Source organism: Jaculus jaculus, chromosome 4 (genome assembly GCF_020740685.1).
Source record: "Jaculus jaculus isolate mJacJac1 chromosome 4, mJacJac1.mat.Y.cur, whole genome shotgun sequence".
Classification (NCBI taxonomy): domain Eukaryota; kingdom Metazoa; phylum Chordata; class Mammalia; order Rodentia; family Dipodidae; genus Jaculus; species Jaculus jaculus.
The window spans coordinates 87,781,919-87,809,790 of NC_059105.1; the positions used below are offsets into that span (position 1 = coordinate 87,781,919).

Here is a 27,872-nt window from a genome sequence, read left to right on the forward strand (position 1 = left end):
CAATCCTCACTAACAGGACTAAGAAGATCTTGTAATATGAAACACCAGATTTGCTATTACATGACATCAGGCCAATGAGGTAGAAACTGGGAGGCGAGAAAGAGACATGTCTATGTGCTGTGTACTTGGTGCTTTATTTCCTCAAATGGACCAACTGCTCTTCAGATTTGCTGTTCATACAGACACCTTTTAGGTTTGTTACAGACCATTATCTAATGCGAGCAGATGATGGATGTGACCTTCGAGTATATTTCTTTATGTTAGTTCAATTCAGCAATAGTAAGAAACCATAAACAGTTCTTCTAAAAAAAAAAGTATCAAATTATACACAAGAAAATTCTTGAGACTAAAGTTTAGTGGAAGATGGAATAAAATGACACAAGATATTGAAGGGCTAAGGTTACCACAGCACAGGAGCCTACTGTCTCATGCCACTTTCTATTGCTTCTGGTAGCTAGAATGTCCTCCCAATACACAAATACCAGACAGGCACACTGGTGCATGCCTGCAATCCCAGGATCTGGAGTTCAAAGTATCCTTGGCTATAAGTGTTTAAAGCCAGCAAGGGATTCATTAAAAAAAAAAAAAAAAAAAAAAAAAAAAAAAAAAAGGAGGTGAGGAACACTAGTGTCAAACTAATTCCAAATGTCTCCAACTCAACTATGCAGAAAAACATTTCAGCCACAGAGAACGACAAAAATAAGTGGCCAGTGACTCGCAGCTCCAGGGTCAATTATGGTTTCAAGAAGCCCAAACTCCGTTCCTCATCCTATTCTGGCCCGTCTCTATTTGCTCAGAAGCCACAGAACTTAAGTATTTTTCATGATGGCAATAAGGCAGATGACAAAGTATCTTCATGGTCTCAGAAAGAACATGTCCTTACTGTTATCCTGCCATAGTATAAAACCCCTATGCTAGCAGAGGGTGTACTCAACTTGGGAGACCAGAAAATCCTCTACAGAACATTGTAAAAAAGACTTGTCCCCCTTCCTGTGTGTTCTGCTGAAAATTAATAATTTATTTTTAGAGTATCCATACCAGAGAGGTGAGGGTGGGATAGTCACTTGTGAGTTGCTAAAATTACTGATACGAAGTCACAAAGGCATTCCAACTTGACTTAGTTTCCTGAAGAGGGCACATCTCTCATCCCAGTGTCACAGTATTACTAAAACTCCAAGCAGAGTGGTACTCACAATACAATACTGTATATAAACGTGACTTCTGAACTGCAAGTGGTGACAGTATATAATGGTAATAATCATTTATTGTGATTGTAAGAATGCAGTATAGTTAGTACAGATATAAGAAGGACTACCAATTATCTTTACTTTAAAAAAATATTTTAGTTATTTATTTGAGAGAGAGAGAAAATGGGCATATCAGGTGCTCCAGCCACTGCAAATGGACTCCAAATGCATGCACCACCTTGTGCATCTGGCTTTATGTGGGCACTGGAGAATTGAACTCAGGTCATTATGCATTTCAGGCAAGTGCCTTAGCTGCTGAGCTCTCTCTCCAGACTGTTACTGTTTTCTGAACTCAAAGGATAGTACAGAATCATGTATTTGGATTCTGTTTGGAAATTAGGCCAAGAAATTTAAGCAGTGTCAGAAAGAGAAAAAAACAACATTACATGGTAATAACATTTCTATAGCTATCATTTATGGAGACTTCAAAGAATGCTCACTTTGATCTGTGTCCACATCTCACTCTGCTTCTTCTTCAGCAATGCCTCTTAGTACTCAGAGGGTTAAGAGTCTCTGAAATGGATAGAAAGGTGCCACAAGCAAGATGAAGGTCAAAACCATAAAAATAGCAAGATAGTAAATTCAAGGAATAAGAGAAGCAAACAAGTTAATGTATCCCATGTATATTGGTAAGTGCAAAGAGTCAATTTTTTTCACAAACCAAAATGCATGAGCCAATGTTTACTAAGTGCACTTGTGGATACACACATAGTATCATCACTCATCTGTACCACCCAGCGTTTCCACAATCTTTTTGTGCCCTGGGACAGGGAACTACTAAACAAAAACCTGGCGTAGTAGTTTTTTCCCTTGAAGCCAATAAAGTGATCATTATGAGTGTCATCTTCCAAATTCATATTTTCATGGACAGCTTGTTTTGAGCTGAATTCAGTCATTGTATCACCCTTAGGAGAAGGTCTCCCCAGAACACCAGCACCCAAGGAGAACAAAAGACCAGTCCTCAAACACAGAAAAATCGTCCTATGCTTCTGTTCTATATACGCCAGGTTAGTGGGCAGACCTGGCAATCTTCGGACAACAAATAAGGACAAGACAAAGGACTATGGGCCCAGTTCCTCACAGATCATTCCAGGCTAAGTTTCTCAGACCCTTATCAAAGACTTTTTAATCAGAACGTAAGCATGCCTCACTCCCAACATACAGCCTCTAGCACAACATGCTCCCCAGTTAGTATCAATACTGAAGGCAGATGTCCATCCAAACACATTTCACACCTTATAGACCAAAGGAAAGGAAAGGGCGGCAGGATGTATTTCAGATGAGTGACACATGTCACACAGACCATCAGGAAGGGCTTAGCACACCCTAAGGCCAAGACTGTGTGAAGCTGCCCAAAGGCCCATACTCTGGTTTCTTAGAATGGACCAGCTTCCTCTCTCTGATGCATGTCATCTGCCTGGAAAACTAAGGTTTCCTCATTCTTTCTGTTCTTAAATGTTTTAGAATGCTGAGAATAAGCATGTTTTGATTCCTGCCTCCATTACTACCAACTCTATGGCACTACCCTTGTTAATGTGTCTGTCCTTCATTTCCTCATCTGCCAAATGTAAAAATGAGCACCAGTCTCAGGGATGGGGGTATACATCAGTGGAGGGGTACCTAAGGCCCTGGGTTTCATCCAAAATGCCAGAGAACAGAAGAGAGACACAGAGACTGAGAAAGAAAGTCTGTTTCAAAGGGGAGTTGAGGATTAGTGAGCTGAGTTAATATTCATAAAGCACTTTGAAGAGTGCCTGATATTTGGTGAACAGTATTTTATTTGTTATGGATTGAGAATTTTAGATAATTTATTTCTCTTCATAGCCAGCTAGAGAATATAGCAATGAATCAGAGACTACCACAAAAGTAAAAAACAAATAGCCTGGTGTGGTTGCACATGCCTGTAGTCCCAATGCTTGGGAGGCAGAGGTAGAAGAGGTAGAAAGATCACGGTGAGTTCGAGGCCACCCTGAGACAATAGAGTCAATTCCAGGACAGAGCTAGACAGAGTAAGAACCTATCTCATAAAAGCAGATAGGTAGATAAATGATTGATAGGTGATAGATGATAGACAGACAGACAGACAGATAGATAGATAGATGGGATGGAGAGATGGCTTAGCCAAAGGCACTTGCTTGCAAAGCTAACATCCCAGGATCAATTTCCCAATGCCCATGTAAAAAAGTGCACCATGTGTCTGGATTTCATTTGCAGTGGCAGGAGGACCTGCTGCAGTCATTCTCAATGTTCTCATGTTTGTTCTCTCTCTAACCCTAACCCTCTTCAGGCAACAGTACGACAGTCACAGTCAGGATCACTCCTGGCTCAGGCAAGCAGCAACACACTGGGAAGGAAGGAATTGTGAGGATGCTGTCAGCTTCTGGGAAGAATGCTTCACACAACCACAAAACATTTAAAGCACTTCATAAATAAGAAAGCATGCCCTAACAGGTAAGTACTTTCCCTCAATTTCTTAAAGCTCTTCTCCCAAAACATAGACACCAACAGAGTATGACCCACAATCAGAGCCATGTGCGATTCCCAAAGGTGAATTCAAGTCCAGCTGACACGGCCCAAAACAATTTCTTTTGACTTTTCCAATCCTATTTCCTCATTAATAAAGCCATCTATTTTTAACTGTTACTAAAAATTGTGAACAATAAATACAAAGCATATAGTAGACATTCATTCCAGCCCAGGAGTACAAAAACAGCAATCACTTGTAGGTAAACTAAGATGTACGGTAGAAAAGCATTCAGCTCTACTATCCCTGGTACGACTTCTCTACTCCCCAGCTGACTCAGCGCAAAAGGAAAATGAGCTCCACAGTATTAACCAAGGTTCAGTAATAGAAAGATAAGCTGACAACAGAATTCAACATCTCACATTTCTAGGTGAATTCAACATTCTCTGAGACCTAGTTGGAGGGAGCACTGAGGAAGTCTGAATGTACCCACTAGCTGTTAGTCACATAGTACACAGCCATTGAGACCCCACCATGCTCTTTGTATAGCCCATGGACAGATCCTCACATTTCCCAAGTGCACCTTAGTTTCCACAGCCATGTTCATACTGACGTGATGCCCCCACGTGTCTGCAAAGCAGTCATTTTCCAGAAACAGAATCACAACACAGTGGGGCTCACACTATACCTTCCCTAACACTGTCCCAAACACGGTAAGAGAACTTGTGGTTGGTTCAGATACTTGGCATTATTGGTTTTGTAGGGAAGTGAATCACTTTAAGTAAGGTCCATGATAAACCAACCCTTTGTTTTCCAAGCCCTGAAGTTATTCATTCACTTTACTTCCTCAGAACTTCATGCATACTGACAAGGCACCCCTAAGCAATGCTGAAAGAGGTCAGGAGTTCATGGGAGGAGGGAGTTGAGGTGGCAATTATTTTCATTTCCATTTTACTTATAGGCCTTCTGATAACAATGCTTACACTATATTTCCAAAAGGCTTCCACATACATGATGCATCTGAAAATTCCCCACATCTCGTTGTGCATATATTATCTTTACACACATAAGGATTTGCATACATAAGCATTTACATACAATTTTACCACTGAACATCTCCGGCACTTAACAGAACGATGAATTCTAAACCAGAGCTTCCCAGTTCTGTGCTCAGTCTCAAGCTACTTTTCAAGCGTATACAGCAGAACCTAGTCAAATTCCTTCTATCAACAGGGTCTCCAAATTGTTTGTGGTAGTGCCTGGCTGCAATCCCAGCACTTGGGAAGAGGAAGCAAGAGGATAAGGAAGGAGTTCAAAGTCACCCTCAGCTATGTAGCAAGTTACAAGCCAGCCTGGGATACATGAGACTCTGTTACCAAAAATTTTTTTTAAAAAATGTTTTCAAAAATGACTTTACAGGGCTGGAGAGATGGCTTAGTAGTTAAGGCACTTGCCAATCATCTCCAAGTATCACATAAGCCAGATGCACATGGTGGTGCTTGTGTCTGGAGTTCATTTGCAGTGGCTAGAGGCCCTGGTGTGCCCATTCTCTCTCTCTCTCTCTCTCTCTCTCTCTCTCTCTCTCTCTCTCTCTCATTCTCTCTCTCTCTCTCTCCCTCTCCCCCCCATCTCTCTCCCCTCCCTCTCAAATAAATAAAAAGAATTTTAAAAAATGACTTTACAGGGGTATTGTCATCATTAATGCCATGGATATAAATAAAGTGCCTGGGTCTATTCAATTTATTTCTCCCTTTGCTCTGGTCTGCAAATCTCACATAATCAACCAGTATGACCTAGCAGCTCAGAGCTGTGTCTGTCTGGGAGGTTTTGGACTCAGATGTGATTGGTCAGCTCCATTCTGAAACAGATGAACTCACATTGATACCCATGTCCATGTCCCTGTGCTGATCAGCATCCTGGTCACCTCTGTCGTATAGGACAAGCCTGCATTCACAGAGACCTTGTTAAAAGCTGTTCTTCAACATCACACTCAGAATTAGAACTTTCATGTTAAAAGCACCCAGGAAAGGGTGTTGGTTTTCTTCTTACTTGTATTTTAAGTAACATTCAGCCTTAGTTTTATTTTTGAAATAGTTTCATTTATATAAGTAGAGGGAAAAAAAAAAGACACAGAATAAGCATGCCAGGGCCTCCGGTTACTATAAATGAACTCCATCCAGATGCATACGCCACTTTGTGCATCTGGCTCTACATGGGAAATTGAACCCAAGTTGCTAGGCTTTGTAGGCAAGAGCCTTAAGTGCTGAGCCATCTCTCCAGCCCCATTCAGCCTTAGTTCTAAATATCATGTTAACAAAGTGTCATAGTAAACAGTTTTTAACTTAGTTATACAAAGAGTTCAGTTTTGCTTACTGGCATTCTATGTATATTCTCAAAGGGTCTATTTTTTTAATTTATTTTTTGCAAGAAGAGAGAGAGAGATAATATGGGTGCACTAGGGTCTCTTTGCAGCTACAAATAACTCAAAATGCATGGGTCATTGTGCGTCTGGCTTTACATGGGTACTTGGAGCTCAAACATGGACTGGCAGCCTTGGAAACAAGAGTCTTGAACTACTGAGCTACCTACCCAGCCCTGGTCTCTGCTTTTTTAAAAAAATTTATTTGTTATTTGCAAGCAGAGAGAAAGAGAAAGAGAGAGAGGAGACAGACAGAGAGCGAATGGGCATGCCAGAGCCTCTAGCTACTGCAAACAAACTCCAGATGCATATGCCCCTTGTGTATCTGGCTTATGTGGGTCCTGGGGAATCGAACCTGGGTCCTTTGGCTTTGCAGGCAAATACCATAACTGCTAAGCCATCTCTCCAGCTCCTGTTTGTTCTTTGTTTTCTTTGGCTTTTAAGAAATAGTTTTGCTATTTGAAAGCAGTGAGAGAGTAGATGGACAGAGAGAATGGGCATTCCAGGGCCTCAAGCTGCTGCAAACAAACTCCAGATACATATGCCACTTTGTGCATGTGGCTTGACGTGAGTATTGGGAATCAAACCTGAATCCTGACGCTTTGCAGGCAAGTGCCTTAATGGCTGAGCCATCTCTCCAGCTCTCTGGTCTATGATTTTTAACAACCAAATTTATCTTTTCATGAAGCAATCATTTTTTCTTCCTTATTCCCTTTTAAAAACTTTGCTAGTTAGTAACAAGCCTCTGTGGCCTCTGTTAATGGTGCTCTCTAAGATGCTTTTTCAAAGACCTTTTGCAAACTCACTACATCGGTCTTTTGAGTAAAATCAGCTTTGATGCTCACCTGTCAGAGGAACATTTTTAAATGATTCTCTGGCTTTTCCTACACCTTTCAAAGTTCTCCCTAAGCACTTAAAAACTTCAGACTTGGGGAAAAGATGACAAGTTGGATGGCTTTGCCATCTGATGTCTAGCCTTATCCAGTTCTGTCTCATCAGAAGCCTTGCCTTTTACAAGCAGACTCTGTCCCACATTTCACAGCACCCACCCAATATGTTCACTGAAATCTCCTCAGAGGCCATAGGAAGCCCTGTAATCTCCTGTGGTGTCTTCAGGGTATCTACATAGCTTTATACTGACCTCTGTCTTTCAGTAGGGACCACCACATTTTCATTTTTGGCTCAAATTCTAATTCTTCAGAGGAAAGGTAACTCCAGATGGATCCCAGAAAGAAAGGGAAATAATCACGGTAAAGGAAAAACCGAACATGGTAAGATATTAGCCGATCAACGATAGAGAATGTACACTGTTTAAACATTTTTTTAATCCATACAAAAATGCAAATCAAAACCGCAAATGAGGGCTAGAAGATGGCCTAGCAGTAAAAAATTCTTGCTCACAAAGTCTGCTGGCCTGGGTTCAGTTTCCCAGTGCCCACGTAAAGCCCGATGCACAAAGTGGTACATGAATTTGGAGTTCATTTCCAGTGGCAAGAGACACTGGTGTGCCCACTCCTCCTCCCACCTTTCTTCATCCTCCTCTTCCTCCCCTCCCCATTCCTCTCCCCTGTCTGCTTACAAATAAATACAAACATTAAATAAATTTTTCAAAAATGAGCCAGATGTGGTGGTGCATGCCTTTAATCCCAGCACTCACAAGACAGAGGTAGAAGGATTGCCATGAGTTCAAAATACCCTGAGAATACCTAGTGAATTCCAGGTCAGCCTGAGTTAGAGTGAGACCCTACCTCAAAAAACCAAAACCAAAAAAAAAATCTCTAAATGAAAAAAAAGCACATTCCACCTCATATCCATTAGCAATATTTTTTTTAAAAAAAAGGAAAATGAAAAGCATTGGTAAGTGTGTAGAAAACTGGAAATCAAAGGCATTACTAGTGGAAATTGATAATAGTGCAGCTAGTGTGGGAAATATTGTGATGCCCCTTCCAAAAGCTAAAAAGAAGTTGTTTGGTGGCACCCATGTGTAATCCCAGCACAGGGGAGACTAAGACAGAAAGATCTTGAGTTTGAAGCCAATGTAGAGTACATTGTGAGACCCTATCTCAACCCACTGGCGGCACCAAAAGTTAAACACTGAATTACCTTATTCACCAATTCCAGTTCCAGTGTTCAAAATATTCAAAGCAGAAACTCAGGTTGTTATATGCTACTGTTCCTAGTTCCAGAATATTCAATAGTCAACCCAAGAGTCCTTTGGCAGAATGGATAAGCAGTGTGGTTATGTCCACAGAATCAAATAGCCTTCAGTTGTACAGAGGAATGACAGTCATGCATTCTGCAACATGGATGATCCTTGAAGACACTTGCTAAATAAAATAAACCAGACATAAAAAAAATTCTAATTGCACAATTACACTTATGTGAGTTAAGCAGAGTAGGCAGATTGAAGGCAGCTGAGAATCAGAAGTGGTCGGGGGCTTGTAGGGAAGAGTCACTGTTCAACAAGGAAGGAGTTTCTGTTTGAAAGACAAGAAAATTCTGGCGATGGATGGCGGTGACAGATGTGTAACATGAATGGACTTAATGCCATTGAATTGCACACCTAAAGGGGGTCATAAGCTTTATCTTACTTTTCCCTACAGTTAAAGTGAAGCAGGGCAAAGAGAAAAGAGAAAATTACACAGACTCCAGTGCCTCCAGGAGAGTTGCTATAAATAGATGCATTTATTAATAACAGCATGTGCAGAGAAACAGACAAGCTAGTCAAAAAACCAGTTCAGGGCTGGAAGGATGGCTTAGTTGTTAAGGTGCTTGCCTGCAAAGCTAAAGGACCCAGGTTCAATTCCCCAGGACCAACATAAGCCAGATGCACAGATGGTACATGCATCTGTAGTTCATTTGCAGTGGCTTGAGGCCCTGGCCTGCCCATTACCCCCATTTCTTGCTCTCCCTCTCTCTCTCTCTCCCTCCCCCCCCATAAATAAATCAATAAATATTTTTTTAAAGACCAGTTCAGGAGGTTTTGTGCTATTCGTAGCACTGACAAAATAATGCACTTGTATGTTAGCCCAACAGCCAGCAAACAGAGAGGAGCCAAACAATGGGTGACACATTAAGTACTGATGCTTCTTCCTTTTTCGTTGACTGCCTTGAAAACTTGTCTATTGGCCCTAAACTTCAAGGCCCTGCTGACACTGGGTGTGTGTGCTGAGACCAGAGGAGCATCTTGGTGCATACATATCTACAGCTCCAATGCCCTGGGATACTCTCTACCGCCCTCCCAGCCCATCATCTTCACACCACAGTGGCCAGCAGCAGGGCTAATTCCTTGGCCCCCAACAGTCAATTGACAGAAAGCCGAGACACTCTCTGTGCATGTCAGCATCACGCAGACTCACAAACATCTTTCGGTAAGCCAGAAACCTTGAAGTATTTGGAAACTTCACATTCAATACAAAACTTCAATGGTCACTTTTCAATCACTGAATGTCCCCTACCCAAAGATCAGAGGAGAAACACATATCAGGATTCACGGATAAAGTCACGCACTTTTCCATTTAACTTAGGAACCTTACATACATCAGATCTGAGCAACATTATTACCTCTTCCCTGTGTTTGCTCGAACAAGTTTGCCATTCCCTAGTGAGCTTAGGATGACATGTGGCAGCGATTCACTGCTGTGTGGAGAGGAGAATCTACACCTGAGTCGCAAAGGCTTGACTCCCAAGACATGCAAATCCTAGTGGAACCTCATGACTTCAAGTTCCCGTTGGAAGGACACTGCCCACATGGGAGAAATGGAGCCATTCTGGACCAGTGAAACACACAGGTGAGACATCACAGCCTGCTCTAATTAATTACCTGAGACAGTCTGATAGATCTGGGAGTCGATGATGTTATTTATCATTCTATTAGTCTACTTGACCTACATTTTCATGCCTTGTCTATATCACTTGGGAAATTAAAACCTATCTCAGTGAGGTATAATTAAAAGTTAAATATAGCAGCTAAAATCAACACTCACTGAAAGCCTCCTCTCACTCACAGAGCTGTCAGTGCTGGCTTGGCTGGGTGTCGGCGTGGATGACTGGGTTCCGGCATGGCCAACTGCAATTTATTTGTCGAGGCTGCAGCTGAGCAATGGAAAGAAGTCCACACCCAGTGGATGTGACTCGAGCCTTGGTCCTTCACTTCATCACACAGGATGAGATTTCACAGATGCATGATAAAACATCCAGCTGGCCTCTCCAGTCAGGGTTGGATGGTGCAGTTTCATACAGAAATTATCAAGGAGATTCATTCTTCATAAAAGTTAGAGATTAAAAGTGGCCATTATTAATGTCATCATCTACCAGTCCTGCTTCAGTGAAAGCAGTGATCATTCCTCTATCAAGTCAATTCTAGAAACGCAACACGCTCAACAATTCTCCACCTCCACCGCCCCCATCTGCCCAGCATTCTGGCCCCAGAGAAATCCTCTACCCTCCAGCACCCATCTCCATCACAGAAGTCCTGACAACATAGGCCTTTTTTTCTGATAGGTTCAGGGGAACCATTTCAAAAGCATCTCTGAGGGCTGGGTGTGGTGGTACACACCTTTAATCGAAGCACTTGGGAGGCCAAGGTAGAAGGATTGCTGTGAGTTCCAGGCCAGCCTGGGAGTACATAGTGAATTCCAGGTCAAGGTGGGCTACAGCAAGACCCTAACTCAAAAACAAACATAGAAAAATCTCTGGGAGCTGAGCTGGGTATCGATAAAACTATCCCTCTTGCCAATAAATAAATAAATAAATTTTGGGGAGCATTCTGGGTTTGTTTTTGTTATAGTGTGGTTGGCAGATTTATAGGACATGCTCTAAGTAAAATAGGTGCGAGGGCTTGCTCATGGCGCTCTTAATGTGTGAAGTCCAGACATTCTGCCAATTATTCGTACACAATGACACCAAGAAACTAGCAGCCAGCTGAATGCTGCACACCAGATCCTCGTTGCTATGTCACAGGACCAGACTCAGCGCCACCCTCATCGGGAACTTGACTGTGGACTTAACTTCACTGCCTCCATCCACCACATTTTCTTGGTGTATTAGCAGGAAGGAAACCAGCCTTATTCAGGTCTGGGCCCAGGATTCATGGGGCATGCTTAATCACAGACTCAAAAATGTACCACACTTCTAAGCCAGCTTTGAATTTTTGATGAGCTTCTTCAGAGCCTCAGGGTCCACATGGGGGAAGTCGACAGCCTTGCCCTCACCACAGGACACATACAGAGAATCTGAGGCAAGGAGGAGGCGATTTAAGCCTGCCAGTGCCAGGGAAGCCTTTCTCCTTTTGAGGGCTTTAGTTCTTCAGGCTGATCTGCAGCTCCACTGTTTGGTTCCAGAAACTTGGAGTGCTTGTGCCAGCTGCTGCACAGAACTTCCGGCAACGCCTCGTACAGAGTGTCGTGACAGACTTTGCTGCTCGTGGCCACTCAGACCTCAATAACCAGAAAAGCAAAAAGTAGTTCTCTAGTTCTAAAAAGCACTCTTCCATCCCTGCCAGAGATGTTCCAATAAAGGAGGACTTTCCAGTTCCCAGACAGACACACACTGATCATTTCCAGTTCAGACAATTTCACACGGGCCGCAGCAGGAAGGGGTATCTGAAATCAGTCCTGGCCCTTGCCTGGACATGGATGGCTGCTGCCGTTCCCTTGGTGACCACATCTACTTTGGCAAATGAAGTTGTAATAAATATTCCTCTGGAGTTTACTCATATCAAGTCAGTGATTTTGTCAAAGGAAGCAACTCTGATAATTTATCTTGAGAAAACTCATCTCAAAAGTCTGCAGTTCTCAGTGATTCCATTATCTATCCTCTGACTTAACTAATCTGATAAAAGTTTGATATCCTTAGAGTAGATACCAAGGGTACCATAAGTAAGACAGGAAAACAGCGGTAATGAGGTGGCAGCTCAGTGGTTCAAGGTACTTGCATGCAATGCCTGCCTGCCCAGGTTCAATTATCCAGCACCAACAAAAGCCAGATGGAAAAAGTGGCACACATATCTGGCATTTATAGTGCAAGAGACCCTGAAACACCCATATACACATGCATACACAAACACGGGCAAGTAATTTTTTAATATTTTATTTTCATTTATCTGACAGAGAAAGAGAAAAGAGAATGGATGTAACAGAGCCTCCAGCCACTACAAACAAACTCTAGATGCATGTGACCCCTGGGCATCTGGCCAACATGGGACCTGGGGAATCAAACCTAGGTCCTTTGGCTTTGCAGGCAAAATGTCTTAACCACTAAGCCATCCCTCCAGCCTGAATTTTTAAATTTTTTTTTAAAGATTTTGTTTAAAATGGGTCAAAAGCAGTGACATGTGTCTGTGGTAAATTTAGGTGGAGAAGCTCATGTTCAAGGCCATCCTGAGTTATGCAAGAATATTTTAAAAAAGAAAAAAGGATTCTCTTTAACTCAATGTTAGTATCACCCATCTCAAAAATAAATAAGCAAACGTTAGCAACCCACTACCTGAGAATGTCTGCATTTCTGGAATGCAGCTGTCATATGAAGGCAGGGTTCACATTTCTGATGTGGGCTTTCTAACTGTATTTCAAAATAACCTAAGTATTACTGACACTCGCACAGCTATTTTGAACAGGAACTGGAATTTCTTTTCTTTTTTTGGGGGGGGGGGGTTCAAGGTAGGGTCTCACTCTAGCCTAGGCTGACCTGAAATTCACCATGTAATCTCAGGGTGGCCTCAAACTCACAGCCATCCTCCTACCTCTGCCTCCCGAGTGCTAGGATTAAAAGTGTGAGCCACCACACCCGGTAGGATTTTAGATTTTATATGCTTAAGACACGTCTGAAAGGGTCTCAAAGTCATTTCCACATAGTATTCCCATGCTTTTTCTTCATGTTCCCCTGAAACAATGGCAGCTGCTATATAAGCAGTAGCTAAGATTTTTGTAACAGAATTACAGGCAGCAATCAGTGATGGTCCAAGAGCATCTTTATGGCTGGCAGTGAAGGCGAATGTGCATGAGACAGAGCAACACTTGGGTCAGGAAAACAAGAATAATCATTCAACAGACACAGCCCGAGTCTGAAGGACTTGGTCCTAGTTAAAGTGGACGAAAACTCCCCAGATCTTTCTTACTGAAGCAGGCCCTGCACCTAGTTAAGTGAGCAGCTCAGTCATTCCACTTTATACTGAGAAGTTCTGCTTGGAAGGGGACAGGAGGACTGATGCTTTGAGACAAGACACAGCCTCATGGGGACAATACAAACTCTATCATTGTTCTAGAAGAAAGATACCTGGGGTGTCTACTTCCAAATGGGTTGTCTCCAAGGGAAGGTGACAGTGGGCACAGCTTGGATGAAAGTTATAATGTCAGCAAGTAAAAGGTTTTAGGGGAGGCCTCATGTAAAAAATAAAACCAAATCATTCCTGAGCAGAGAGGCTCAAGAAAAGGCTTGTACACTTATCCAAAGAATGTAGCATACCAAACCAGAGGTGAGAGAGTCTGAATTAGATTGCAGAGAGCCAGGGAAATATTCTACCAGCTGTAGGCTTGGTGAAAAATATATATAGTTAACAAGTCACAGGCAGGGAGTAAACCAATAGCATCAAGTATCTTTGTGAGTTTTATGAGACAAGGTCTACTCTGCAGGCTTGGCTAGCCTAGTACTCACTATGTAGTTCAGGGTGGCCTCAAACTCACAAAAATCCTCCTGCCTCAATGTTATGAGCATGTAAGGACCAGCATATGGTCCAGGGCCAGTTTAAGATAAATAAGTTTTTTTTGTGAGAGTAAAAAATGCAAAGTCAAACCTTGTAAGCTAAACTCTGTGTGCAGTACATAGTAGAGATTAGCAGATGTGTGTGTGAAACTATTAGATAAGCATTGAAAGGTATAAAAACCCCAGCTGCTCAGCAACCATTGTCTCAGTCTTCCCGACACTATGACTGACTGAAAGGCTACTCAGCAGTCCTGACTGAGACCCCCACGAGTACATCACCGATCCGAATTCATCAGCCCGACACTCTGTCCGAACGCTGTCCGAACGCTGTCCGAACGCTGTCCGAATGATCATCCGTAAGCCTAGCTTACGCCAGCGCACCAAGACTCGGCTGGAAGCGCAGGGAACCGAAAAAATGTCGCAGCTCAAACTTCGCGTTGTCAGGCCGTAAAACATCGTAAAGCGTCGCAGCTCAAATCTCGCGTTGTCAGGTCGTATACATGTTAGACTCATTAGAAATATTCCTGTGTTAGTAGCGATGAATATACCTTGGTTATATATTATATTAGCTATAATATTATTTGTGATAGTTTGGACTTGCTTGTGTGTGACTTTCATCCCAGTAAACTCCTTTGCGAGTACACCAGCGTCTGAGTATCACTGACCTTCGCCAGCAGAATCCTCTCAACCAATCATCTTTGAGAGTGCTCGCGACACTCAACTACCTAAGTGCTGAGATTAGCATTTCAACACGAGGAACCTGTAAGCCCAGCCCTAGGAGAGGTGGCAGCAACAAGATCAGGAGTTCAAAGTCATCCTTGGTTACCTAGTGAATTTGAGGCCAGTCTGGGCTAAAGGAGATGCTATCTGTCCCCCACACCCCACTGAAGAAATCGAGTAAACAAAAAAAATACTTAAGTCAACCAGAAAACAAAAACAAGTTATAAGATACAAGGTCCTCAATATCAGTAATCACATTAAAGGTAAACAGACAAATGACTAAGTAAGACAATTAAACCAAAGAAAGGCAAAACCCATACAAGGGCAGGTGCTGGGGCGTAGGTGTGCCTTTCTGCCAGTGATGAGAGCCTGCCAAGCTGACCCTAACTCCAAGTCCACCGGGATCCACAGCTTCCACAATTCAACTGTTAGGCCCTATGCACTGTTAAGAAAGCAAATCCCTTGGCTGGAAAAAGACCACAGAATTTTGCTGTCTTGCTGGGTCTTAACTGAGAAAGCCTTTATTCCTTCCTGCTAGAAATAACTCACTTAGAGCGTCCTCGCATATGCACATCAGGCCCTTCAGAGTACCCACGTTGTCACACTGTTCTCCTGGAAGCTGTATGACTGTGCTTAACTGTCCTGTCCACACTCCTTGGTCCACTCCCCCCTCCCCCATGCCTTAGCCTCCATGTACCAGGCTCCATTAGTACAGTCATGAAACCACTACTGTTTGGTTAGCAGTAATGAGTTCTAAAAGTATCAATGGAGTGTTTCATGGGAAAGGCCTATTGTTAGGTGCAGCAAACTTTCCCGGCATCAATCAACTATAGCAGATTGCAGCAGCTTTTTTAAATTTTTTAAGCATGCCAGGAATGCAGTGAAACACAGCACAATGCATGCTCCTCACAGGCCCGACAACACCATGTGGCTCCCTTAGACTACTAAACCAAAGGACCAGTGACCAAACATACTCATGTCTACAGTTGTCTCCACTGAATTCCCTTTAAATCTAGGTGTGACTGCTGTCCTAGTGTTGACAGATGGTGCTTCTGCTGCCCTCTGCTCATCCCCTCCCCCCAACAAAAGAATATGTGGACTTGCCAATTTCCTATAAAGATGTCCTTTATTTCCCTGTATTTGTTAACTTTACAAGAGGAGGAAAGGGCATGGGAAAAAGAAAAAAAAAAGAAGTCAAATAAAATAGTTTTGTCTCAGTTTTTTTTTAATTTTTTTGTTTATTTTTATTTATTTGAGAGCGACAGAGAGAGAGAGAGAAAGAAGCACATAGAGAGAGAGAGAGAGAGAGAGAATGGGTGCGCCAGGGCCTCCAGCCACTGCAAACGAACGCCAGATGTGTGCGCCCCCTTGTGTATCTGGCTAACATGGGTCCTGGGGAATCGAGCCTCAAACCGGGGTCCTTAGGCTTCACAGGCAAGCGCTTAACCGCTAAGCCATCTCTCCAGTCCATTTTTGTCTCAGTTTTTTGTCTCTAGCTTCAAGGCCAGAAAGGGACTCAGCCATTGACCTTCCTGGGTCTTATTCAGGAAGTGTCATGATGGATTGAAACATGAAATCACTGGTTTTCAAACATTACATTACCAGGTTCATATGGTTCAACTTAATGCAAATCAAAATACTTGGTTACCTGGCTGAGGAAGAATAGGAAATCAGTTTTCATTTCCAATTTAGCTTTCTGATTATCTTTCGAAGGGAAAGTTTTCCCAACTTAAAGAAAAAAAATTGTGATGGTTAATCGTTATAGCCACCATGAGTGTGCCTGGACTGAACTAGAAGTCAAATCTCTGGCATGCCCAAGATGGATTTTCTAAGTGAGTTTATTGAGGTAGGGAGGTAGGGGGATCTACCCTAAATATGGGCAGAGGTCCTAGGTTGCATAAAAAGGGGAACACTGGCTAAGCATGAGCATTCATCACTCTCTGCTTCCTGACTCCATGGAATGTTACCAGCTCTGCTTTACTCTCCTACACAGGCCCTGCCCACCATGGCGGACTATAACCTTCAACTGAAAGCCAAAATAAACTCCTCCTTCCTTGCATTGCTTCTCATCAAGTATGTGGTCAGAGCAATGAGAAAGTAACTAATATAGAAAATTGATACCAAGAAGTGAGGCCATTACTATAGGAACCCTAACTATGAAGTTCATGGGCATCTGGAATGGTTTATGGTGCGTATATGGAAGAATATGGAACTTTGGCTAGAAAAGCCTTTGTGTATTCTAAACAAAGCTTAATGGGTCATTCTGGTGGGAGTTTGGAAGAATAGAATGTTCAGAGAAATGTAGACAGTGGAGGCTTAGCTCAAGATGTTCCAAACAGGAACAAGTACTCTATAAGGAACTGAGCTAGAGTTTGTTCATACGAAATAATTTGGTTACAATCTGCCCATGTAATAAGATTGTAAAGCAGCTCACCTGATTGCTTTCAATGTTGCTTTGGTCCAATCTTTCCTTGCCAGGCCCCATTCCTCCCTTTTTGAATGGGAATGTTTACTCCATACATTGCATGTTGCAAATGTGCAACTGTTTTTGATGTTTTAAAGATACAGAGTTAAGAGATTCCACTATATACTTTCACTTTCAAACAGTGTTGAAATGTTAAAGATTGTGGGCACTTTTATGGACTGAATGCATTTTGTATTGTGATATGGCCATGAGCCTATTGAAATAAAGAGTATAAAAGTAGGGTTTAAAAGTGACATATTTGGATGTCAAGTTGACAAACAGTAGATGTGTAATGGTTAAACTACTGTCAATTATATTGACTCTAGAATCATATAAGGGATGAGAATGTCTGTGAGGGAGTTTCTACATTAACTGATGTAGGCAGAGCTTCCCAGCTGTGGGAAATACCGTTTCATGAGCTGGAGTCTCAGACTGAGTGAAATGAAGAAAGCTGGCTAAGCATGAGCACTCAGCTCTCTCTGCTCCCCGGCTGCGGCATGAGAGCAGCTGCCCCGGGCTCCTACCATGCCATCTCCACCACACACACAACCCCTTAAACTGGGGCCAAAATAAACCCTTGTTTAAGTTGCTTTTGTATGATAATTTTTCACACCAACAAGAAAAGTAATACAAAAATCTTTTGTTTTTGTTGGTTTCTGAAACAGGGTCTTTCATGTATCCCAGGCAAGCCACAAACTCACTATGTAGCTGAAGATGACCTTGTTGGACTCCTGATCATCCACTTCCCTCCTAAATGCGAGGATTACAGGTCTGTGCCACCACACATAGTGATTTTAAATATATGTATTTTACACAGCTACTGGTGAAATAACCTGATAACTTCAGTTTGGGTTAATACAAGTTTCTCCATTTTTGTTTGAATCGAATCCTAGACCTCATACATGCCAAACAAGCTCTCTAGTACTGAGCGACATCCCCAGCCAAGTTTCCCTGGTTTTGTCTAACAAAGATTCTGCCTAGTTTTATTTGGGTGACAATGGGGTAGGAGGTACTTTGTTGTCGTCGTTCAGTAGGTACACAAATACTCCTAACCTTGAGATATAAAGCCGGAAGGATTTTTCCCCATATCCCCCCTCAGGGAAACAGCGTTAATATCACTCCCAAGCCTCACCAAGGGCCAGCTCATCTTCTGCACAAAAAGGAATAAGGAGTAAGGAAAGGAGAACAGGAACAATACTTCACTTACTGTGGTGAAGCTGCAGAAATGAGGAAGGAGGAGGAGAGCTGATAGGGGCGAGGGGCAGGCTTAATATGTTCTATGCAATAGCTTTTAATTTTTTGATATGTCAATACTGAACCTATTAAGAATGGCCCTGTAGGGCTAGAGAGATGGCTTAGCAGTTAAGCGCTTGCCTATGAAGCCCAAGGATCCCGGTTCGAGGCTCGGTTCCCCAGGTCCCACGTTAGCCAGATGCACAAGGGGGCGCACGCGTCTGGAGTTCGTTTGCAAAGGCTGGAAGCCCTGGCGCGCCCATTCTCTCTCTCTCCCTCTATCTGTCTTTCTCTGTGTCTGTCGCTCTCAAATAAATAAATAAACAATGAATAAAAAAAAAAAAAGAATGGCCTGTAAAACTGCTGCTGGCTGACAGCAATCCAAAGAAAGTGAATCTCCTAATAATTTACCCAAGAAGAAAAATACATCTCAGACTAGAACTGAAAATGCTTTTCTTCCCTCAATTTTTCTACATTAGAAAACATGTCTCTCAAGGCTGAAGAGATGGCTCAGTGGTTAAAGTGCTTGCTTTCAAGGCCTGACAGCATGGGTTCAATTCCCCAATAACCAACCAAAGCCAGACACACAAAATGGCACATGTGTCTGGAGTTCATTTGCAGTGGCATGCCCATTCTCATTCTCTCTTTCTCTGCCTCTTTCTGTTTTTGTTTGTTTTCCTCTCTCAAATAAATATATTTTTTAAAACAGGAAACAGGACTACAAAGATGGCTTAGGAGTTAAGATGATTGCCTGTGAAGTCTAAAGACCCAGGTTCAATTCCCCATAACCCACATATGGCAGATGCACATGGTGATGCAAACCCATTCATTTTTTTTTCTCTCTCTCAAGTAAATAACTAACTAAAAATAAAAATATTTCATTAAAAAATAAAACATAATCTGTAATGATTAGGGAGCTCTAAAAGAGGGAAGGAAACAGTAATAGTTCAAATGAAAATCAATTCAGGGCTGGAGAGATGGTTCATTGGTTAAGGAGCTTGCCTGCAATGACTATCAACCTGGGTTTGATTCCCCAGTACCATGTAAAGCCTGATGTACAAGGTGTATTTCATTTGCAGTGGCTGGAGTGCCTGGTATGCCCATTCTCTGTCTCCTATTAGTCCCCATTTGGAAACAAATAAAAACATATTTTTTAAAAGAATCAATTCAGTAGAATTCTAGCAAAAATTTTGTTCTCAATTTTTTTGTTGTTGTTTTGTTTTTCAAGGTAGTGCCTCACTCTAGCCCAGGCTAACCTAGAATTCACTATGTAGTCTCAGGGTGGCCTTAAACTAAAAATGATCCTCCTGCTACCTCTGCTGGGATTAAAGGCATGTGCCACCATGTTTGGCTTTGTTCTCACTTTTTTTTTTTCCTCAAGGTAGGATCTTACTCTAGCCCAGGCTGAGGTTGACCTGGAACTCACTATGTAGTCTCAGGGTGGACTCAAACTCTTGGTGATCCCCCTACCTCAGCCTCCTAAGTGTTTGGATTAAAGGCATGCAACACCCCGTCAATACCACCCCTCCCACCTATTTTCAATTTTTTTAAAGGAGAGGAGGAAGAAGAAATATGAGAATGAAGAGAAGAAAAGGCAGAATCAGAAAACATTCTCTACAAAAGGGTAGTCACAAAGATTCATATGGGAGTTGCACATTTTTTAATCTACCCTTTCTTCTCTCATCCATCAACCCTTATCTTTTCTCTTCAATCTTAAGAGAAAGTCTACCTTGTAGTATGTTTGTACATTATTACACTTATGAAAATAATACACATGGACAACCTTCACAGTGCTTCAAATGTCACCTTCTCATATTTCTCAGACAACACTGAAGAGTACAAACCAGCCTTAACTCAAGCAGTCCGAGAAGACACTTTGTTCCTGCTGATTTGTTTGTTTTTGTAATTTCTAACTCTGCAACCTCTACCCCCAAACCTAGAAAAGACGGGTTTCAAGTAGTGATAAAATAGTACATGAAGTGAGGTTAGTTGACACTGAAGTGATAAAGCTCCAATGAGTGTAAACCGAGCAAGGGGGAAAATGAGTCAAAATCAGTATGTAACAGAGCATTTGACTACTAAATGACACTTGGGATGCTTTTATGATCTCAGCTGTGGGGCTACCATAATGCAGTTACCTTGTCACACCATAAAAGCAATACACTAGGGCCAATGCAGATCCCTGCTCGTTTAAAATGTTTACTAGGAATTAGCCATCTCCATTGAAAGTCCAAAGGGCATCAAGACCATCTGAGAGGGCTGGAGAGATGGCTTAGCAGTTAAGGCGTTTGTCTGCAAAGCCAAAGGACCTCAGTTCAATTCCCCAGGACCCACGTAAGCCAGATGCACAAGGTGGTGCATGTATCTGGAGTTCGTTTGCAATGGCTGGAGGCCCTGGTGTGCCCATTCACATTCTCTCTCTCTGTCTTCCTCCCCCCACCACCCTGTGTGTGTCTGCCTCTTTCCCTCTCTCACACTCTTAAATAAATAAATAAAATTTTAAAACAAGACTATCTAAGACATTAAATAAATGGATACCAACTGCTCAACTCCCCAGGACTCTAGCCACACCAGTCACCCAAGTCAAATGCACTGTTCCATGTTACAGGGATTTGCTGAGATTTAATGGAGTGAGATGGAGGTTGTGCTAGAGACAGATGACACCAGGCCCTAGCTAGTACAGTGAACAAATGATTGGGCCTTTTGCCCAATACAGTCATGTGTCACTTAACAATGAGGACATGTTCTGAGATCTTAGGCAATTTCCTGCATCAACATCATAGAGAGTACTTTCACAAGTCTCAATAGTATAGATCAGCCACTGGACATGGGCTCTTAATGCAGTCAAGAGACTCAATGTAGAAGGCTACTGCCAGCTAGCGTGGCATACTGTTTTGCTATAAAAGGGGTTTTGTCTCTGGGGATTTTTCTTTCTGGAAGAGAACACTCTAATGATAAAAAGGCATGGCGTGGCAGAAACACAGACCAGTAGCACAGTGTTTACCATCATTTTCCCAGGATACGTATGTTCACCTACAGGCAGCACTGCAGCCCTAGGCCAGCACTACCGTGCAGTGGGGCAGGGTAATGCACTGAGTTAAAAAGGCTACACCCCAAGACACATGGATTCTTCAGCCCCACAGTTAGCTTAGGGAACCACTGTCATATGTAGTCTGTCATTATGTGGCTCACGACTGCCTGAGCGAAACGGTGCTGCAATCCTAATCGTGGTGAAACTAGTTGGCTGGCTTTTTGTTAACCCCAAGTGAGATAAATTCTTTTAGGAAAGGGAAAGGGGAGAGGGTTTTAAGACCAACTGAGTGGACAACAAGCAAAGATGGCCTATAGGCAGATTTCTCAGGAAAGTGGTGCAATTCTTGTCTTAAACCAACATAGACTTCTCTTTCAAAGGAATTCTTTCTCCCATGGGCAGTATGTAAAATACCACTCCACTGACACACATATTATAGTCCCCAAATGTACAACCCACAACTATTTGCTCAAGATTTTATTAGTAAGTATAATTTCACTTTCCTTTCTCAGATCTCTCATTCCTCAACACCAATTCTGTGATTTTTGTCTGTTTATTTTATTTTGTCTTTTGTTATTTTGTTTTGGAGACAATGTCTCATTTAGCCTGGGCTGGCTGAGGATGACCCTAAACTACTGGTCTCCTGCCTCAACCTCCCATGTGCTGGGGCTGTAGGCATATGCCACCACAGCGCTAGGGTATCAAACCCAGAGCTTCATATGCTAGGCAAGCACTTTGCCAACTACACCACACCCCCAACCCAACTCTTAAACTGTTTCTGTCTTTCCAGACAGCATATTTGGCTTTAAGAGAGGAACTGAATACTGACCAATATCTTCAACTCTTTCTCCCACTAGAAAATATTTGCTGGGACAAGAAAGGAGGGGAGAGACAATATTTCTTTACAGCACTGCTCCAAGTAACCCAAGGCCCAGCATCCTGGCTCTTCTTTAACTGGAGAACATTAACTACCACTACATTAATGGTTACAAAGCAAGCAAGTGGGAAAATAATTTTGGGCAATAGGATTTACTAGGGCTTCCACAACTAACTCAGACGGTGGGCAAACTCTCTACTCTGACACACTATTCACAACATTAAACTAAGTCTCCCCTTAGGTCACAGTATTAACCAAGCAAATCCTTCGTGACAGAAAGACTCACTTTTCCACCCAAAAATACAAGCCTACATGAAGAGAATAAAACAATATTTATCCTCAATCTTCTGGGTTCCAAACTACAATATTCCAAAGTGAATGCATCAGCAGCAGTTTCTCCAGGACCTTCTCCACCCTCCTGTCTTTCATAACTCTCCTTCTCCCCCAAGGCAAGTCATAAAAACTAGAATGCTTCTTCTCCAAGTTAGGTCATAACCAGAATCTTCTTTCACTGAAGCTTACCACAAACCCTATATTGTTCTAATTTTCCTATGCTTTACAAGGTAAGACTTGGCCATGAAGAAATTAAGACCCTCATTCATTCCAGGAAGGTCTTGTTCCATGCCCATGAAGAAGAAATACTACAACTGAGAGGCCAAGAAGAATCTGGACAGGCCTTGTCCGCTATACTATTTGCTCATGCCCTCATGGACCACCCCAATTTCTACATATCTGTGCATGCTACATGGAACATCGACATAAAAATGGGTATTCACCCTGGATTTTGGGTTTTCATTCTAAAGGTTTTCTCCATTAAATAACACTATAGACAAATGAATTAATTCTGTGTGTTTTTCTCTTGTCAGCCTCTTTTACAAATGGGGAGTCGGCTGTTACCCTTTGTAGAAGTTCAAAGTGCACGATCAGACATTGGGGGTTGGAGGAAGGAATAATATCAGCAAATATTGGGACTCTTGGCTGATCTATCTTTTTAATTGTGTGTGTGTGTGTGTATTCATGTGTGATGGTGTACATGTGCCACTGTGCCCAAGTGGGAGTGAGAGGACAACTTTGGGGTTGGTTCACCTTCCACCTCAGTTTTTTGAGGCAGGGTCTCTTGTTCACTGCTCCATTCATGAGCTTCTGGGATGTCTCTCTCCTTGCCCTAGGAACACTGGGATAACAGAACAACTTCAGGCTTTCACATGGGATCTGGGGATCCAAGCCCAAGTACTCAGAGTCGCACAGCAAGTGTATTATCCGCTGAGCTACCTCCACACTGGCTGATCTATTGAAGTAGCAGTACCAAACTCAAGATGTAGCTAGCATTTTTCCTGGGTGTGTAAGAAATCTAATCAGCTCTTGGTTGCTCAGTCAGGTCTGAGAATACAGCGCCTTAGGACAGTGACTTTCAGAATACCACATCCACTCAGCATGCCCTCTGACCAAAGGCTGACACTGATGTGCTAAAGGGCTGTCTGGGGAATTGAGAAGAATGTGGTCCATCCCACAAGGAATCTGTCCATCAATGAACACTGTCTTTCCCCTGCTGTAAGGAGCCAACCACCCCACCAGCTACATGAGAACACTGTGGCCCAGCCCGTAGAGCCTGGGCTCCACCGAAAGTGGGCACTGCACTGCGGGTGGACTCGGCTGGCATGTGCAGTAATAGTTCTGGCACCAGAGCCTTGTGCTCACAACCAGTACTGCACATCACCAGAAAGCACCAGGGTTGACAGCTGCTTCCTCAAGGCTGAACGATGACATGAACATTGATGAAAAGCTACTGGCTGAGCTCTAGGCATGGCTGAGGCTAAAGCTATTGTCTATTCTTGCTAATAACCCCATGGCTACTTCTCCACAGCTGTTGCCTTGAAATCAACTTTTCCTCTTCATTTTGTCTAGTTCACACACCTAGTCTACTACTACACTATTGTGATTTCTGCATTTCTGAAGTATTTAATATGGTTCAATTTTTCCTTATTTTGGCAGCCCTGACTTCATCTAAGAGGTATGCTATTATGTCATGGTTTCAAACCTCAGCTCCACTCCTAAGCAAAACGATCCTAGGCATGTTCGTCACTCCTCTAAGCTGCCATGTGATAGCACTTACCTGGGGTTAAATGGAGAAAAATGTACCAAGCCTTCAAATGAAGCATCAATAGCATCAGCAACTGAGCATTAATCATTGCAAAATTGGCCTGCTACACCCTGTCCTCAGGTACCCAGAGTCACCACCAGCAGGCATGATGATGCCAGCTTCATTTAGTACTCTCCACTGTGTCCCACATCATGAAATGGGAAATGTGTCCTACAGCCTGAGAAACACTTTTCAAATTGCTTTTCCCATGACTTTATTCAAGCTCCTTTTGACAACCAGAGTTTCAGAGCAAAAGCCCCAGCTCCAGTCCATACTCACAGCAAAGAAATGAGTTAGGAAGGGTGAAAAGCAGAGGTGCAATCAATACACGGGAAACAGGAAAACAAATAAAGCAGTCCAGGGCTCCCATGCTTGTCCTCAAGTTTGTCTCTTGGAGTGCTGAAGCTTTAAGTTTACATAGAGGAAGAAGAATATGGGCAAGAGTATGCATAGTTACGCAGTTCTGGTCCCAGAGTGGTCCTGCCAATCACTGTCTCATCTGCAGGCCTGGTCCTGCACAGCAGTCCAGTAAATTGTTAATCCTCAGGGACCAATTTGGTTTCTACAAAAGGATTACTTCTGCTCCAGGACACAGCCTTGCTCACATGGATAATCACTCTCATCTGGGGGTCATGCTATGCTTTCATCTTCCTAAAATATAGGTGACTGCACTTCAGGGCAATGACTTATCTCTGTTCCTTCAGTCTTGGAAGGGATGAGATAGGTTAGACTGGGTGACAGACATGCCTGTGCAGAGTTAAGCAGGAGTCTGAGCACAAAAGACAGACAAATGTTCCACTTCACTTATTTTGTGTGTCCAACTGAGAAGTCAATGTATTTTGTACTTTCTTCCCTTAACTGCCCTGTCATGACCTCTTTTCTAACCTTCTAAAAAAGGCTCTCTGGCAGTAGCCCAGGCAGGGGCCATGACTTCATTGCCTTCCCTCTATGCCCTTACTCCCTGCCCCCCAAAAAGCTATAAAGATAGCCAGGCATGGTAACACACACCTTTAATCCCAACACTCAAGAGGCTTAAGTAAGAATGCCATGAGTTCAAGGCCAGCTACATAGTGAGCTCTAGATCAGCCTGAACTAGAATGAGACATTATCTCAAAAAAAAAGTATAGAGAATTAATGAACAATATGTTTTTAAAATCATCTTCACAATAAAGGCAATGATGCTGGCTGCCATTTTCCTAGCCCTAAAGTTTTTGGAAAGCCTGCACATGACACCATAAAGCACCTGAGTGTCCTGTCACATGGGGAGGAAAAGGGTACCCCAACAGCACCTCATTAAAGGCCGTTAACACCTGACTTCAAAAGCCCCAAAAGAAATTAATGACGTCAACTCCCAACTTCTTCCCTCCTAACCACTAAGCTAATTATTGTTTTTAAGCATCTGCTCAGGCTAGGTTTGGAAATCAACATGCAAAGAGCATTTCAACTAGACCTGACAGACGATTTTGGGGGAGAGGAAGGCAGGGGTGGGGGTAGAACTCATGCAATTCCTGAATTTCATTTAATCTTTTAGTTGATGCCTTGTTAAAAAAAAAAAAAAAAGAAACAGAGAGGGGGGGGGAAGAAAGAAAGAGGGAGGGAGGGAAGAAGGAAGGAAGGAAGGAAGGAAGGAAGGAAGGAAGGAAGGAAGGAAGGAAGGAAGGAAGGAAACAAGCAAGCAAGCTAGATTAGCGGTTCGTCTTCCAGTGAGAAGCTGCAGATACAGTCATTTCGGCTCTCTCCAGAGGCCTTCTTGTATCCATAAATGTTTTCTAAAGCAACTGTGGATATGTGCCACTCACCCTAAGCAGCACGGAACAACAAAGACCACATTAGGCTATGATGCACAGGTAAGATCACCCTATAAAGTGGGTTTTGTTTGTATTTAAAGCTCCTTTTCGGAGATGAAAAGACCCAAAAGCCACACATACAACCATTCAGAACCTGTCCATTTCTCTAAATGTTCATCCAAGACTGATACAGAATTTCAATCAAGCATGTGCCTTATTCTGAGCTGGGAGCTACACTCATCCATCTCCATGGAAATACTCTAACCTCTGTTTCTCCACGGCCTCCATATGCCACTCAGAGATGGCCAAGCAATTTGCCAACCAAGCTAATTCTCACCCTGTACAAACCACTCAGTCTCCCTAAGCACTGAACACCATTATGGAGCACCAAGGACTGTAATCACTTCTACTTTCTCTCATCCACTGAGTGCCTGTATGTACAAAGGAATGTGTGATGTATACATATATGCGTGTATGTGTGTATGTATATAAATAACTTGCTCTGTTGAGAAGGCTCATTTCTCCCAGGAGGTTGGGGGGGGGGAGATTTGCTTCTAAGTAGTAAAGAGACCAGGGAGCCTAATAGAACCTATAAAAAGTGCACGCTTCCTGGCTTACAAACACAAGTGGCACATCTGGAACGGCAGCAGCTAGGACTCTTAAGATAAGATTTCCCACTAGGTGCCGAAGACTGAGGGGAGAAGCATGGGGTCCCCTCCTTCAGAACACCAGCCACCTTCTGCCCAATGAGTCACAACTTATTAGGCAAAATCTGGGGACTTTTCCAATGCACAGAGAGGAATTGAGCAGAAGGAAGGCATGGACAAGGGAAGCTACCTGTCCCAGGGGAAGTGACATGCCAAGTAGCAGGTAGAGAAGAGCTGAAGCCTCAAAGCACCTGGGGCTAGAAGAGATTTTCCTCATGGCTAAAGAAGTAAATGGGAAATAAACAAAAAAGGAACCTATGAATATCAAAGGTACAACTTCATGTCGTTACTTCCTGCTTCCTCAGAGCGGCCATATTTGGTATCTGGGGAGAGGATGGTGCCTACTCCACCCTTAGGGGAGAAAGTCAACAGAAAATTTTATAGTTCTTCTGATGCTAATTCAACATAAATATAAATATTGCCATCACCACTGATTGCTTTCCATGTGCTAAACAGTGTTGGAAGATTTTTAAGCAAATTTATCACTTTTTTAATTCAGAGAAAAGAAGAATACAATGACATTAACTTTAAGCAGCAATTTCCTCACCTGAAGAAAACCCACAAAAATACTATTTATCTGCACTGTCATTACGACAATCACCTGCCATGCACAGTAGACACAGGAAAACCTAAAGAGGAGCTACACTGGAGCTCAGATAGAACACTGCCTAGAATGTATAAGGCCCTAGGTTCAATTGCCAATCTGGAAGAAAATCAAAGGGCTGGAGAGATGGCTTAGTGATGAAGGCACTTGGCCTGCAAAGCCAAAGGACCCAGGTAAGCCAGATGTACAAGGTGGCACATGCATCTGGAGTTCATTTGCAGGGCTGAAGGCCCTGGCACACCCATTCTCTCTCTCTCAGCTTCTCTCTAAATCTGCTTCACTCTCTCTCAAATATATTTTTGTTTAAAAAAAAAAAGGAAGTCAAGACGAGAGGGGGGATTAAAACATCTTTTCAATGGAACCAGCCTAGATGTCCCTCAACTGATGCGTGGATAATGAAGATGTGGCACATTTATACAATGGAGTTCTACTCGGCGGTAAAGAAAAATGAAGTTATGAAATTTGCAGAAAAATGGAT

The 27,872-nt window shown here is 42.7% G+C and overlaps 1 protein-coding gene and 1 pseudogene across 8 annotated transcripts in view; both read right to left on the minus strand.

Annotated features, from left to right (window-relative positions):
- Fmnl2 (formin like 2) overlaps window positions 1-27,872 on the minus strand; it is a 323,333-nt gene that overhangs the window by 221,117 nt on the left and 74,344 nt on the right. The window lies entirely within an intron of this gene.
- LOC123460085 lies at window positions 10,934-27,379 on the minus strand (annotated as a pseudogene).